Consider the following 14190-nt stretch of genomic DNA (forward strand, 5'->3'; position numbering starts at 1 on the left):
ATAATGGAAGGTTGATTATTCTTCAAAGTGGTTTGTGAAACAGATTTGCAGTGAATATCTTAAGTATTTCTCTTCACAAGCAACAAGGAAGAGACATTGTAGAACAAAGAAGAAAAGGAAGAACACTGTCAGAAGTGAGATTTGAACCCACGCCTCCAGAGGAGACTGCGACCTGAACGCAGCGCCTTAGACCTCTCGGCCATCCTGACACATAAAAAACTAAGTTTCATAAAAATTGGATAAAACTAATTAACCAAAACTACTTTTTCAAAGGTGCAATGTCCATGCTGCTGTTGAAACTATTGATTCAAATATTAGTAATAAATTGCTTTTTCAATTATTTTTCAAAGATGCTTAAGGTTGGATAAATCAAAAAGATATTGTAAAAATAACATTAACACGGAATTACCTATAGTTTAGGATTTTCCAAATATTTGAGAAAATGCTTGACACAAATAACATCTTCACATGCTCTACAATTAATGCCTGAATTTTGTATTGATTGATTGAGAGCTGCATTGAAAGAAAATCATTACTCCAAATGTGGCAGTTTCCAAAATACATTGAAAAGGGGATGTGCAGTATCTATTTTTCTAATTCATAGAATGCCAAGGAAAAATGCGGTAATTATTTTTTTTGCTCTATTCAGGATTGGATTCCAAGTGTCTAGAATTTGTTGTCTTATGGATTTTCACTCACCATAGAAAAGACATTTATGAACTTTCCAAGAACTGGCTAATGATATTGGCTTATGGCCTTGATTGGATGCTATGAAGGAGTGTACAAGTAGGGTTTGTGTTCAACACCACTGGCTTAAAAGAGCAGTGTAATTACTCCTGAGATATGGAGCCCTGATTCAGAAGTTGGGGGATATTTTATTTTGCAAACTCAGTATATGAAAAAATGTTGACCAAAGAAAAAAATACATATAACATTGATGTCTGAAGTAGTATTTAAGTCCATATTTTTAGGAAAGATTGCAACATTTTCTTTGATTGATATAAAGCAGAAATAATGGAAGGTTGATTATTCTTCAAAGTGGTTTGTGAAACAGATTTGCAGTGAATATCTTAAGTATTTCTCTTCACAAGCAACAAGGAAGAGACATTGTAGAACAAAGAAGAAAAGGAAGAACACTGTCAGAAGTGGGATTTGAACCCACGCCTCCAGAGGAGACTGCGACCTGAACGCAGCGCCTTAGACCGCTCGGCCATCCTGACACATAAAAAACTAAATTTCATAAAAATTGGATAAAACTAATTAACCAAAACTACTTTTTCAAAGGTGCAATGTCCATGCTGCTGTTGAAACTATTGATTCAAATATTAGTAATAAATTGCTTTTTCAATTATTTTTCAAAGATGCTTAAGGTTGGATAAATCAAAAAGATATTGTAAAAATAACATTAACACGGAATTACCTATAGATTAGTATTTTCCAAATATTTGAGAAAATGCTTGACACAAATAACATCTTCACATGCTCTACAATTAATGCCTGAATTTTGTATTGATTGATTGAGAGCTGCATTGAAAGAAAATCATTACTCCAAATGTGGCAGTTTCCAAAATACATTGAAAAGGGGATGTGCAGTATCTATTTTTCTAATTCATAGAATGCCAAGGAAAAATGCGGTAATTATTTTTTTTGCTCTATTCAGGATTGGATTCCAAGTGTCTAGAATTTGTTGTCTTGTGGATTTTCACTCACCATAGAAAAGACATTTATGAACTTTCCAAGAACTGGCTAATGATATTGGCTTATGGCCTTGATTGGATGCTATGAAGGAGTGTACAAGTAGGGTTTGTGTTCAACACCACTGGCTTAAAAGAGCAGTGTAATTACTCCTGAGATATGGAGCCCTGATTCAGAAGTTGGGGGATATTTTATTTTGCAAACTCAGTATATGAAAAAATGTTGACCAAAGAAAAAAATACATATAACATTGATGTCTGAAGTAGTATTTAAGTCCATATTTTTAGGAAAGATTGCAACATTTTCTTTGATTGATATAAAGCAGAAATAATGGAAGGTTGATTATTCTTCAAAGTGGTTTGTGAAACAGATTTGCAGTGAATATCTTAAGTATTTCTCTTCACAAGCAACAAGGAAGAGACATTGTAGAACAAAGAAGAAAAGGAAGAACACTGTCAGAAGTGGGATTTGAACCCACGCCTCCAGAGGAGACTGCGACCTGAACGCAGCGCCTTAGACCGCTCGGCCATCCTGACACATAAAAAACTAAATTTCATAAAAATTGGATAAAACTAATTAACCAAAACTACTTTTTCAAAGGTGCAATGTCCATGCTGCTGTTGAAACTATTGATTCAAATATTAGTAATAAATTGCTTTTTCAATTATTTTTCAAAGATGCTTAAGGTTGGATAAATCAAAAAGATATTGTAAAAATAACATTAACACGGAATTACCTATAGATTAGGATTTTCCAAATATTTGAGAAAATGCTTGACACAAATAACATCTTCACATGCTCTACAATTAATGCCTGAATTTTGTATTGATTGATTGAGAGCTGCATTGAAAGAAAATCATTACTCCAAATGTGGCAGTTTCCAAAATACATTGAAAAGGGGATGTGCAGTATCTATTTTTCTAATTCATAGAATGCCAAGGAAAAATGTGGTAATTATTTTTTTTGCTCTATTCAGGATTGGATTCCAAGTGTCTAGAATTTGTTGTCTTGTGGATTTTCACTCACCATAGAAAAGACATTTATGAACTTTCCAAGAACTGGCTAATGATATTGGCTTATGGCCTTGATTGGATGCTATGAAGGAGTGTACAAGTAGGGTTTGTGTTCAACACCACTGGCTTAAAAGAGCAGTGTAATTACTCCTGAGATATGGAGCCCTGATTCAGAAGTTGGGGGATATTTTATTTTGCAAACTCAGTATATGAAAAAATGTTGACCAAAGAAAAAAATACATATAACATTGATGTCTGAAGTAGTATTTAAGTCCATATTTTTAGGAAAGATTGCAACATTTTCTTTGATTGATATAAAGCAGAAATAATGGAAGGTTGATTATTCTTCAAAGTGGTTTGTGAAACAGATTTGCAGTGAATATCTTAAGTATTTCTCTTCACAAGCAACAAGGAAGAGACATTGTAGAACAAAGAAGAAAAGGAAGAACACTGTCAGAAGTGGGATTTGAACCCACGCCTCCAGAGGAGACTGCGACCTGAACGCAGCACCTTAGACCGCTCGGGCATTCTGACACATAAAAAACTACGTTTCATAAAAATTGGATAAAACTAATTAACCAAAACTACTTTTTCAAAGGTGCAATGTCCATGCTGCTGTTGAAACTATTGATTCAAATATTAGTAATAAATTGCTTTTTCAATTATTTTTCAAAGATGCTTAAGGTTGGATAAATCAAAAAGATATTGTAAAAATAACATTAACACGGAATTACCTATAGTTTAGGATTTTCCAAATATTTGAGAAAATGCTTGACACAAATAACAACTTCACATGCTCTACAATTAATGCCTGAATTTTGTATTGATTGATTGAGAGCTGCATTGAAAGAAAATCATTACTCCAAATGTGGCAGTTTCCAAAATACATTGAAAAGGGGATGTGCAGTATCTATTTTTCTAATTCATAGAATGCCAAGGAAAAATGCGGTAATTATTTATTTTGCTCTATTCAGGATTGGATTCCAAGTGTCTAGAATTTGTTGTCTTATGGATTTTCACTCACCATAGAAAAGACATTTATGAACTTTCCAAGAACTGGCTAATGATATTGGCTTATGGCCTTGATTGGATGCTATGAAGGAGTGTACAAGTAGGGTTTGTGTTCATGACCACTGGCTTAAAAGAGCAGTGTTCTTACTCCTGAGATATGGAGCCCTGATTCAGAAGTTGGGGGATATTTTATTTTGCAAACTCAGTATATGAAAAAATGTTGACCAAAGAAAAAAATACATATAATATTGATGTCTGAAGTAGTATTTAAGTCCATATTTTTAGGAAAGATTGCAACATTTTCTTTGATTGATATACAGCAGAAATAATGGAAGGTTGATTATTCTTCAAAGTGGTTTGTGAAACAGATTTGCAGTGAATATCTTAAGTATTTCTCTTCACAAGCAACAAGGAAGAGACATTGTAGAACAAAGAAGAAAAGGAAGAACACTTTCAGAAGTGGGATGTGAACCCACGCCTCCAGAGGAGACTGCGACCTGAACGCAGCGCCTGAGACCGCTCGGCCATCCTGACACATAAAAAACTAAGTTTCATAAAAATTGGATAAAACTAATTAACCAAAACTACTTTTTCAAAGGTGCAATGTCCATGCTGCTGTTGAAACTATTGATTCAAATATTAGTAATAAATTGCTTTTTCAATTATTTTTCAAAGATGCTTAAGGTTGGATAAATCAAAAAGATATTGTAAAAATAACATTAACACGGAATTACCTATAGTTTAGGATTTTCCAAATATTTGAGAAAATGCTTGACACAAATAACATCTTCACATGCTCTACAATTAATGCCTGAATTTTGTATTGATTGATTGAGATCTGCATTGAAAGAAAATCATTACTCCAAATGTGGCAGTTTCCAAAATACATTGAAAAGGGGTTGTGCAGTATCTATTTTTCTAATTCATAGAATGCCAAGGAAAAATGCGGTAATTATATTTTTGCTCTATTCAGGATTGGATTCCAAGTGTCTAGAATTTGTTGTCTTGTGGATTTTCACTCACCATAGAAAAGACATTTATGAACTTTCCAAGAACTGGCTAATGATATTGGCTTATGGCCTTGATTGGATGCTATGAAGGAGTGTACAAGTAGGGTTTGTGTTCATGACCACTGGCTTAAAAGAGCAGTGTTCTTACTCCTGAGATATGGAGCCCTGATTCAGAAGTTGGGGGATATTTTATTTTGCAAACTCAGTATATGAAAAAATGTTGACCAAAGAAAAAAATACATATAATATTGATGTCTGAAGTAGTATTTAAGTCCATATTTTTAGGAAAGATTGCAACATTTTCTTTGATTGATATAAAGCAGAAATAATGGAAGGTTGATTATTCTTCAAAGTGGTTTGTGAAACAGATTTGCAGTGAATATCTTAAGTATTTCTCTTCACAAGCAACAAGGAAGAGACATTGTAGAACATTGAAGAACACTGTCAGAAGTGGGATTTAAACCCACGCCTCCAGAGGAGACTGCGACCTGAACGCAGCGCCTTATACCGCTCGGCCATCCTGACACATGAAAAACTACGTTTCATAAAAATTGGATAAAACTAATTAACCAAAACTACTTTTTCAAAGGTGCAATGTCCATGCCGCTGTTGAAACTATTGATTCAAATATTAGTAATAAATTGCTTTTTCAATTATTTTTCAAAGATGCTTAAGGTTGGATAAATCAAAAAGATATTGTAAAAATAACATTAACACGGAATTACCTATAGTTTAGGATTTTCCAAATATTTGAGAAAATGCTTGACACAAATAACATCTTCACATGCTCTACAATTAATGCCTGAATTTTGTATTGATTGATTGAGAGCTGCATTGAAAGAAAATCATTACTCCAAATGTGGCAGTTTCCAAAATACATTGAAAAGGGGATGTGCAGTATCTATTTTTCTAATTCATAGAATGCCAAGGAAAAATGCGGTAATTATTTTTTTTGCTCTATTCAGGATTGGATTCCAAGTGTCTAGAATTTGTTGTCTTGTGGATTTTCACTCACCATAGAAAAGACATTTATGAACTTTCCAAGAACTGGCTAATGATATTGGCTTATGGCCTTGATTGGATGCTATGAAGGAGTGTACAAGTAGGGTTTGTGTTCAACACCACTGGCTTAAAAGAGCAGTGTTCTTACTCCTGAGATATGGAGCCCTGATTCAGAAGTTGGGGGATATTTTATTTTGCAAACTCAGTATATGAAAAAATGTTGACCAAAGAAAAAAATACATATAATATTGATGTCTGAAGTAGTATTTCAGTCCATATTTTTAGGGAAGATTGCAACATTTTCTTTGATTGATATAAAGCAGAAATAATGGAAGGTTGATTATTCTTCAAAGTGGTTTGTGAAACAGATTTGCAGTGAATATCTTAAGTATTTCTCTTCACAAGCAACAAGGAAGAGACATTGTAGAACAAAGAAGAAAAGGAAGAACACTGTCAGAAGTGGGATTTGAACCCACGCCTCCAGAGGAGACTGCAACCTGAACGCAGCGCCTGACACATAAAAAACTAAGTTTCATAAAAATTGGATAAAACTAATTAACCAAAACTACTTTTTCAAAGGTGCAATGTCCATGCTGCTGTTGAAACTATTGATTCAAATATTAGTAATAAATTGCTTTTTCAATTATTTTTCAAAGATGCTTAAGGTTGGATAAATCAAAAAGATATTGTAAAAATAACATTAACACGGAATTACCTATAGTTTAGGATTTTCCAAATATTTGAGAAAATGCTTGACACAAATAACATCTTCACATGCTCTACAATTAATGCCTGAATTTTGTATTGATTGATTGAGAGCTGCATTGAAAGAAAATCATTACTCCAAATTTGGCAGTTTCCAAAATACATTGAAAAGGGGATGTGCAGTATCTATTTTTCTAATTCATAGAATGCCAAGGAAAAATGTGGTAATTATTTTTTTTGCTCTATTCAGGATTGGATTCCAAGTGTCTAGAATTTGTTGTCTTGTGGATTTTCACTCACCATAGAAAAGACATTTATGAACTTTCCAAGAACTGGCTAATGATATTGGCTTATGGCCTTGATTGGATGCTATGAAGGAGTGTACAAGTAGGGTTTGTGTTCAACACCACTGGCTTAAAAGAGCAGTGTAATTACTCCTGAGATATGGAGCCCTGATTCAGAAGTTGGGGGATATTTTATTTTGCAAACTCAGTATATGAAAAAATGTTGACCAAAGAAAAAAATACATATAACATTGATGTCTGAAGTAGTATTTAAGTCCATATTTTTAGGAAAGATTGCAACATTTTCTTTGATTGATATAAAGCAGAAATAATGGAAGGTTGATTATTCTTCAAAGTGGTTTGTGAAACAGATTTGCAGTGAATATCTTAAGTATTTCTCTTCACAAGCAACAAGGAAGAGACATTGTAGAACAAAGAAGAAAAGGAAGAACACTGTCAGAAGTGGGATTTGAACCCACGCCTCCAGAGGAGACTGCGACCTGAACGCAGCACCTTAGACCGCTCGGCCATCCTGACACATAAAAAACTACGTTTCATAAAAATTGGATAAAACTAATTAACCAAAACTACTTTTTCAAAGGTGCAATGTCCATGCTGCTGTTGAAACTATTGATTCAAATATTAGTAATAAATTGCTTTTTCAATTATTTTTCAAAGATGCTTAAGGTTGGATAAATCAAAAAGATATTGTAAAAATAACATTAACACGGAATTACCTATAGTTTAGGATTTTCCAAATATTTGAGAAAATGCTTGACACAAATAACAACTTCACATGCTCTACAATTAATGCCTGAATTTTGTATTGATTGATTGAGAGCTGCATTGAAAGAAAATCATTACTCCAAATGTGGCAGTTTCCAAAATACATTGAAAAGGGGATGTGCAGTATCTATTTTTCTAATTCATAGAATGCCAAGGAAAAATGCGGTAATTATTTATTTTGCTCTATTCAGCATTGGATTCCAAGTGTCTAGAATTTGTTGTCTTGTGGATTTTCACTCACCATAGAAAAGACATTTATGAACTTTCCAAGAACTGGCTAATGATATTGGCTTATGGCCTTGATTGGATGCTATGAAGGAGTGTACAAGTAGGGTTTGTGTTCATGACCACTGGCTTAAAAGAGCAGTGTTCTTACTCCTGAGATATGGAGCCCTGATTCAGAAGTTGGGGGATATTTTATTTTGCAAACTCAGTATATGAAAAAATGTTGACCAAAGAAAAAAATACATATAATATTGATGTCTGAAGTAGTATTTAAGTCCATATTTTTAGGAAAGATTGCAACATTTTCTTTGATTGATATAAAGCAGAAATAATGGAAGGTTGATTATTCTTCAAAGTGGTTTGTGAAACAGATTTGCAGTGAATATCTTAAGTATTTCTCTTCACAAGCAACAAGGAAGAGACATTGTAGAACAAAGAAGAAAAGGAAGAACACTGTCAGAAGTGGGATTTGAACCCACGCCTCCAGAGGAGACTGCGACCTGAACGCAGCGCCTGAGACCGCTCGGCCATCCTGACACATAAAAAACTAAGTTTCATAAAAATTGGATAAAACTAATTAACCAAAACTACTTTTTCAAAGGTGCAATGTCCATGCTGCTGTTGAAACTATTGATTCAAATATTAGTAATAAATTGCTTTTTCAATTATTTTTCAAAGATGCTTAAGGTTGGATAAATCAAAAAGATATTGTAAAAATAACATTAACACGGAATTACCTATAGTTTAGGATTTTCCAAATATTTGAGAAAATGCTTGACACAAATAACATCTTCACATGCTCTACAATTAATGCCTGAATTTTGTATTGATTGATTGAGAGCTGCATTGAAAGAAAATCATTACTCCAAATGTGGCAGTTTCCAAAATACATTGAAAAGGGGTTGTGCAGTATCTATTTTTCTAATTCATAGAATGCCAAGGAAAAATGCGGTAATTATATTTTTGCTCTATTCAGGATTGGATTCCAAGTGTCTAGAATTTGTTGTCTTGTGGATTTTCACTCACCATAGAAAAGACATTTATGAACTTTCCAAGAACTGGCTAATGATATTGGCTTATGGCCTTGATTGGATGCTATGAAGGAGTGTACAAGTAGGGTTTGTGTTCATGACCACTGGCTTAAAAGAGCAGTGTTCTTACTCCTGAGATATGGAGCCCTGATTCAGAAGTTGGGGGATATTTTATTTTGCAAACTCAGTATATGAAAAAATGTTGACCAAAGAAAAAAATACATATAATATTGATGTCTGAAGTAGTATTTAAGTCCATATTTTTAGGAAAGATTGCAACATTTTCTTTGATTGATATAAAGCAGAAATAATGGAAGGTTGATTATTCTTCAAAGTGGTTTGTGAAACAGATTTGCAGTGAATATCTTAAGTATTTCTCTTCACAAGCAACAAGGAAGAGACATTGTAGAACATTGAAGAACACTGTCAGAAGTGGGATTTAAACCCACGCCTCCAGAGGAGACTGCGACCTGTGCGCAGCGCCTTAGACCACTCGGCCATCCTGACACATGAAAAACTACGTTTCATAAAAATTGGATAAAACTAATTAACCAAAACTACTTTTTCAAAGGTGCAATGTCCATGCTGCTGTTGAAACTATTGATTCAAATATTAGTAATAAATTGCTTTTTCAATTATTTTTCAAAGATGCTTAAGGTTGGATAAATCAAAAAGATTTTGTAAAAATAACATTAACACGGAATTACCTATAGTTTAGGATTTTCCAAATATTTGAGAAAATGCTTGACACAAATAACATCTTCACATGCTCTACAATTAATGCCTGAATTTTGTATTGATTGATTGAGAGCTGCATTGAAAGAAAATCATTACTCCAAATGTGGCAGTTTCCAAAATACATTGAAAAGGGGATGTGCAGTATCTATTTTTCTAATTCATAGAATGCCAAAGAAAGATGCGGTAATTATTTTTTTTGCTCTATTCAGGATTGGATTCCAAGTGTCTAGAATTTGTTGTCTTGTGGATTTTCACTCACCATAGAAAAGACATTTATGAACTTTCCAAGAACTGGCTAATGATATTGGCTTATGGCCTTGATTGGATGCTATGAAGGAGTGTACAAGTAGGGTTTGTGTTCAACACCACTGGCTTAAAAGAGCAGTGTTCTTACTCCTGAGATATGGAGCCCTGATTCAGAAGTTGGGGGATATTTTATTTTGCAAACTCAGTATATGAAAAAATGTTGACCAAAGAAAAAAATACATATAATATTGATGTCTGAAGTAGTGTTTCAGTCCATATTTTTAGGGAAGATTGCAACATTTTCTTTGATTGATATAAAGCAGAAATAATGGAAGGTTGATTATTCTTCAAAGTGGTTTGTGAAACAGATTTGCAGTGAATATCTTAAGTATTTCTCTTCACAAGCAACAAGGAAGAGACATTGTAGAACAAAGAAGAAAAGGAAGTGGGATTTGTCAGAAGTGGGATTTGAACCCACGCCTCCAGAGGAGACTGCAACCTGAACGCAGCGCCTTAGACCGCTCGGCCATCCTGACACATAAAAAACTACGTTTCATAAAAATTGGATAAAACTAATTAACCAAAACTACTTTTTCAAAGGTGCAATGTCCATGCTGCTGTTGAAACTATTGATTCAAATATTAGTAATAAATTGCTTTTTCAATTATTTTTCAAAGATGCTTAAGGTTGGATAAATCAAAAAGATATTGTAAAAATAACATTAACACGGAATTACCTATAGTTTAGGATTTTCCAAATATTTGAGAAAATGCTTGACACAAATAACATCTTCACATGCTCTACAATTAATGCCTGAATTTTGTATTGATTGATTGAGAGCTACATTGAAAGAAAATCATTACTCCAAATGTGGCAGTTTCCAAAATACATTGAAAAGGGGATGTGCAGTATCTATTTTTCTAATTCATAGAATGCCAAGGAAAAATGTGGTAATTATTTTTTTTGCTCTATTCAGGATTGGATTCCAAGTGTCTAGAATTTGTTGTCTTGTGGATTTTCACTCACCATAGAAAAGACATTTATGAACTTTCCAAGAACTGGCTAATGATATTGGCTTATGGCCTTGATTGGATGCTATGAAGGAGTGTACAAGTAGGGTTTGTGTTCATGACCACTGGCTTAAAAGAGCAGTGTTCTTACTCCTGAGATATGGAGCCCTGATTCAGAAGTTGGGGGATATTTTATTTTGCAAACTCAGTATATGAAAAAATGTTGACCAAAGAAAAAAATACATATAATATTGATGTCTGAAGTAGTATTTAAGTCCATATTTTTAGGAAAGATTGCAACATTTTCTTTGATTGATATAAAGCAGAAATAATGGAAGGTTGATTATTCTTCAAAGTGGTTTGTGAAACAGATTTGCAGTGAATATCTTAAGTATTTCTCTTCACAAGCAACAAGGAAGAGACATTGTAGAACAAAGAAGAAAAGGAAGAACACTGTCAGAAGTGGGATTTGAACCCACGCCTCCAGAGGAGACTGCGACCTGAACGCAGCGCCTTAGACCGCTCGGCCATCCCGACACATGAAAAACTACGTTTCATAAAAATTGGATAAAACTAATTAACCAAAACTACTTTTTCAAAGGTGCAATGTCCATGCTGCTGTTGAAACTATTGATTCAAATATTAGTAATAAATTGCTTTTTCAATTATTTTTCAAAGATGCTTAAGGTTGGATAAATCAAAAAGATATTGTAAAAATAACATTAACACGGAATTACCTATAGTTTAGGATTTTCCAAATATTTGAGAAAATGCTTGACACAAATAACATCTTCACATGCTCTACAATTAATGCCTGAATTTTGTATTGATTGATTGAGAGCTGCATTGAAAGAAAATCATTACTCCAAATGTGGCAGTTTCCAAAATACATTGAAAAGGGGATGTGCAGTATCTATTTTTCTAATTCATAGAATGCCAAGGAAAAATGCGGTAATTATTTTTTTTGCTCTATTCAGGATTGGATTCCAAGTGTCTAGAATTTGTTGTCTTGTGGATTTTCACTCACCATAGAAAAGACATTTATGAACTTTCCAAGAACTGGCTAATGATATTGGCTTATGGCCTTGATTGGATGCTATGAAGGAGTGTACAAGTAGGGTTTGTGTTCAACACCACTGGCTTAAAAGAGCAGTGTTCTTACTCCTGAGATATGGAGCCCTGATTCAGAAGTTGGGGGATATTTTATTTTGCAAACTCAGTATATGAAAAAATGTTGACCAAAGAAAAAAATACATATAATATTGATGTCTGAAGTAGTATTTCAGTCCATATTTTTAGGGAAGATTGCAACATTTTCTTTGATTGATATAAAGCAGAAATAATGGAAGGTTGATTATTCTTCAAAGTGGTTTGTGAAACAGATTTGCAGTGAATATCTTAAGTATTTCTCTTCACAAGCAACAAGGAAGAGACATTGTAGAACAAAGAAGAAAAGGAAGAACACTGTCAGAAGTGGGATTTGAACCCACGCCTCCAGAGGAGACTGCAACCTGAACGCAGCGCCTGACACATAAAAAACTAAGTTTCATAAAAATTGGATAAAACTAATTAACCAAAACTACTTTTTCAAAGGTGCAATGTCCATGCTGCTGTTGAAACTATTGATTCAAATATTAGTAATAAATTGCTTTTTCAATTATTTTTCAAAGATGCTTAAGGTTGGATAAATCAAAAAGATATTGTAAAAATAACATTAACACGGAATTACCTATAGATTAGGATTTTCCAAATATTTGAGAAAATGCTTGACACAAATAACATCTTCACATGCTCTACAATTAATGCCTGAATTTTGTATTGATTGATTGAGAGCTGCATTGAAAGAAAATCATTACTCCAAATGTGGCAGTTTCCAAAATACATTGAAAAGGGGATGTGCAGTATCTATTTTTCTAATTCATAGAATGCCAAGGAAAAATGTGGTAATTATTTTTTTTGCTCTATTCAGGATTGGATTCCAAGTGTCTAGAATTTGTTGTCTTGTGGATTTTCACTCACCATAGAAAAGACATTTATGAACTTTCCAAGAACTGGCTAATGATATTGGCTTATGGCCTTGATTGGATGCTATGAAGGAGTGTACAAGTAGGGTTTGTGTTCAACACCACTGGCTTAAAAGAGCAGTGTAATTACTCCTGAGATATGGAGCCCTGATTCAGAAGTTGGGGGATATTTTATTTTGCAAACTCAGTATATGAAAAAATGTTGACCAAAGAAAAAAATACATATAACATTGATGTCTGAAGTAGTATTTAAGTCCATATTTTTAGGAAAGATTGCAACATTTTCTTTGATTGATATAAAGCAGAAATAATGGAAGGTTGATTATTCTTCAAAGTGGTTTGTGAAACAGATTTGCAGTGAATATCTTAAGTATTTCTCTTCACAAGCAACAAGGAAGAGACATTGTAGAACAAAGAAGAAAAGGAAGAACACTGTCAGAAGTGGGATTTGAACCCACGCCTCCAGAGGAGACTGCGACCTGAACGCAGCACCTTAGACCGCTCGGGCATCCTGACACATAAAAAACGACGTTTCATAAAAATTGGATAAAACTAATTAACCAAAACTACTTTTTCAAAGGTGCAATGTCCATGCTGCTGTTGAAACTATTGATTCAAATATTAGTAATAAATTGCTTTTTCAATTATTTTTCAAAGATGCTTAAGGTTGGATAAATCAAAAAGATATTGTAAAAATAACATTAACACGGAATTACCTATAGATTAGGATTTTCCAAATATTTGAGAAAATGCTTGACACAAATAACATCTTCACATGCTCTACAATTAATGCCTGAATTTTGTATTGATTGATTGAGAGCTACATTGAAAGAAAATCATTACTCCAAATGTGGCAGTTTCCAAAATACATTGAAAAGGGGATGTGCAGTATCTATTTTTCTAATTCATAGAATGCCAAGGAAAAATGTGGTAATTATTTTTTTTGCTCTATTCAGGATTGGATTCCAAGTGTCTAGAATTTGTTGTCTTGTGGATTTTCACTCACCATAGAAAAGACATTTATGAACTTTCCAAGAACTGGCTAATGATATTGGCTTATGGCCTTGATTGGATGCTATGAAGGAGTGTACAAGTAGGGTTTGTGTTCATGACCACTGGCTTAAAAGAGCAGTGTTCTTACTCCTGAGATATGGAGCCCTGATTCAGAAGTTGGGGGATATTTTATTTTGCAAACTCAGTATATGAAAAAATGTTGACCAAAGAAAAAAATACATATAATATTGATGTCTGAAGTAGTATTTAAGTCCATATTTTTAGGAAAGATTGCAACATTTTCTTTGATTGATATAAAGCAGAAATAATGGAAGGTTGATTATTCTTCAAAGTGGTTTGTGAAACAGATTTGCAGTGAATATCTTAAGTATTTCTCTTCACAAGCAACAAGGAAGA

At 33.5% G+C, this 14190-nt stretch overlaps 11 non-coding genes across 11 annotated transcripts; all 11 read right to left on the reverse strand.

Moving 5' to 3' along the window:
• Positions 1 to 126: 126 nt before the first annotated feature.
• On the reverse strand, positions 127 to 209 carry TRNAL-CAG (transfer RNA leucine (anticodon CAG)). The gene has a single exon. It is a non-coding gene; the product is annotated as a tRNA-Leu (tRNA).
• A 928-nt stretch (positions 210 to 1137) lies between these two features.
• TRNAL-CAG (transfer RNA leucine (anticodon CAG)) lies at positions 1138 to 1220 on the reverse strand. Its single transcript has one exon. It is a non-coding gene; the product is annotated as a tRNA-Leu (tRNA).
• Positions 1221 to 2148: 928 nt separating this feature from the next.
• On the reverse strand, positions 2149 to 2231 carry TRNAL-CAG (transfer RNA leucine (anticodon CAG)). Its single transcript has one exon. It is a non-coding gene; the product is annotated as a tRNA-Leu (tRNA).
• Positions 2232 to 3159: 928 nt separating this feature from the next.
• Positions 3160 to 3242, reverse strand: TRNAL-CAG (transfer RNA leucine (anticodon CAG)). The gene has a single exon. It is a non-coding gene; the product is annotated as a tRNA-Leu (tRNA).
• Positions 3243 to 5171: 1929 nt separating this feature from the next.
• TRNAL-CAG (transfer RNA leucine (anticodon CAG)) lies at positions 5172 to 5254 on the reverse strand. Its single transcript has one exon. It is a non-coding gene; the product is annotated as a tRNA-Leu (tRNA).
• Positions 5255 to 7174: 1920 nt separating this feature from the next.
• On the reverse strand, positions 7175 to 7257 carry TRNAL-CAG (transfer RNA leucine (anticodon CAG)). Its single transcript has one exon. It is a non-coding gene; the product is annotated as a tRNA-Leu (tRNA).
• A 928-nt stretch (positions 7258 to 8185) lies between these two features.
• TRNAL-CAG (transfer RNA leucine (anticodon CAG)) lies at positions 8186 to 8268 on the reverse strand. Its single transcript has one exon. It is a non-coding gene; the product is annotated as a tRNA-Leu (tRNA).
• A 918-nt stretch (positions 8269 to 9186) lies between these two features.
• TRNAL-CAG (transfer RNA leucine (anticodon CAG)) lies at positions 9187 to 9269 on the reverse strand. The gene has a single exon. It is a non-coding gene; the product is annotated as a tRNA-Leu (tRNA).
• Positions 9270 to 10199: 930 nt separating this feature from the next.
• TRNAL-CAG (transfer RNA leucine (anticodon CAG)) lies at positions 10200 to 10282 on the reverse strand. The gene has a single exon. It is a non-coding gene; the product is annotated as a tRNA-Leu (tRNA).
• Positions 10283 to 11210: 928 nt separating this feature from the next.
• On the reverse strand, positions 11211 to 11293 carry TRNAL-CAG (transfer RNA leucine (anticodon CAG)). Its single transcript has one exon. It is a non-coding gene; the product is annotated as a tRNA-Leu (tRNA).
• A 1920-nt stretch (positions 11294 to 13213) lies between these two features.
• Positions 13214 to 13296, reverse strand: TRNAL-CAG (transfer RNA leucine (anticodon CAG)). The gene has a single exon. It is a non-coding gene; the product is annotated as a tRNA-Leu (tRNA).
• Positions 13297 to 14190: the final 894 nt, after the last annotated feature.

Source organism: Taudactylus pleione, unplaced genomic scaffold, assembly GCF_031769625.1.
Source record: "Taudactylus pleione unplaced genomic scaffold, aTauple2 ptg000177l, whole genome shotgun sequence".
Lineage (NCBI taxonomy): Eukaryota > Metazoa > Chordata > Amphibia > Anura > Myobatrachidae > Taudactylus > Taudactylus pleione.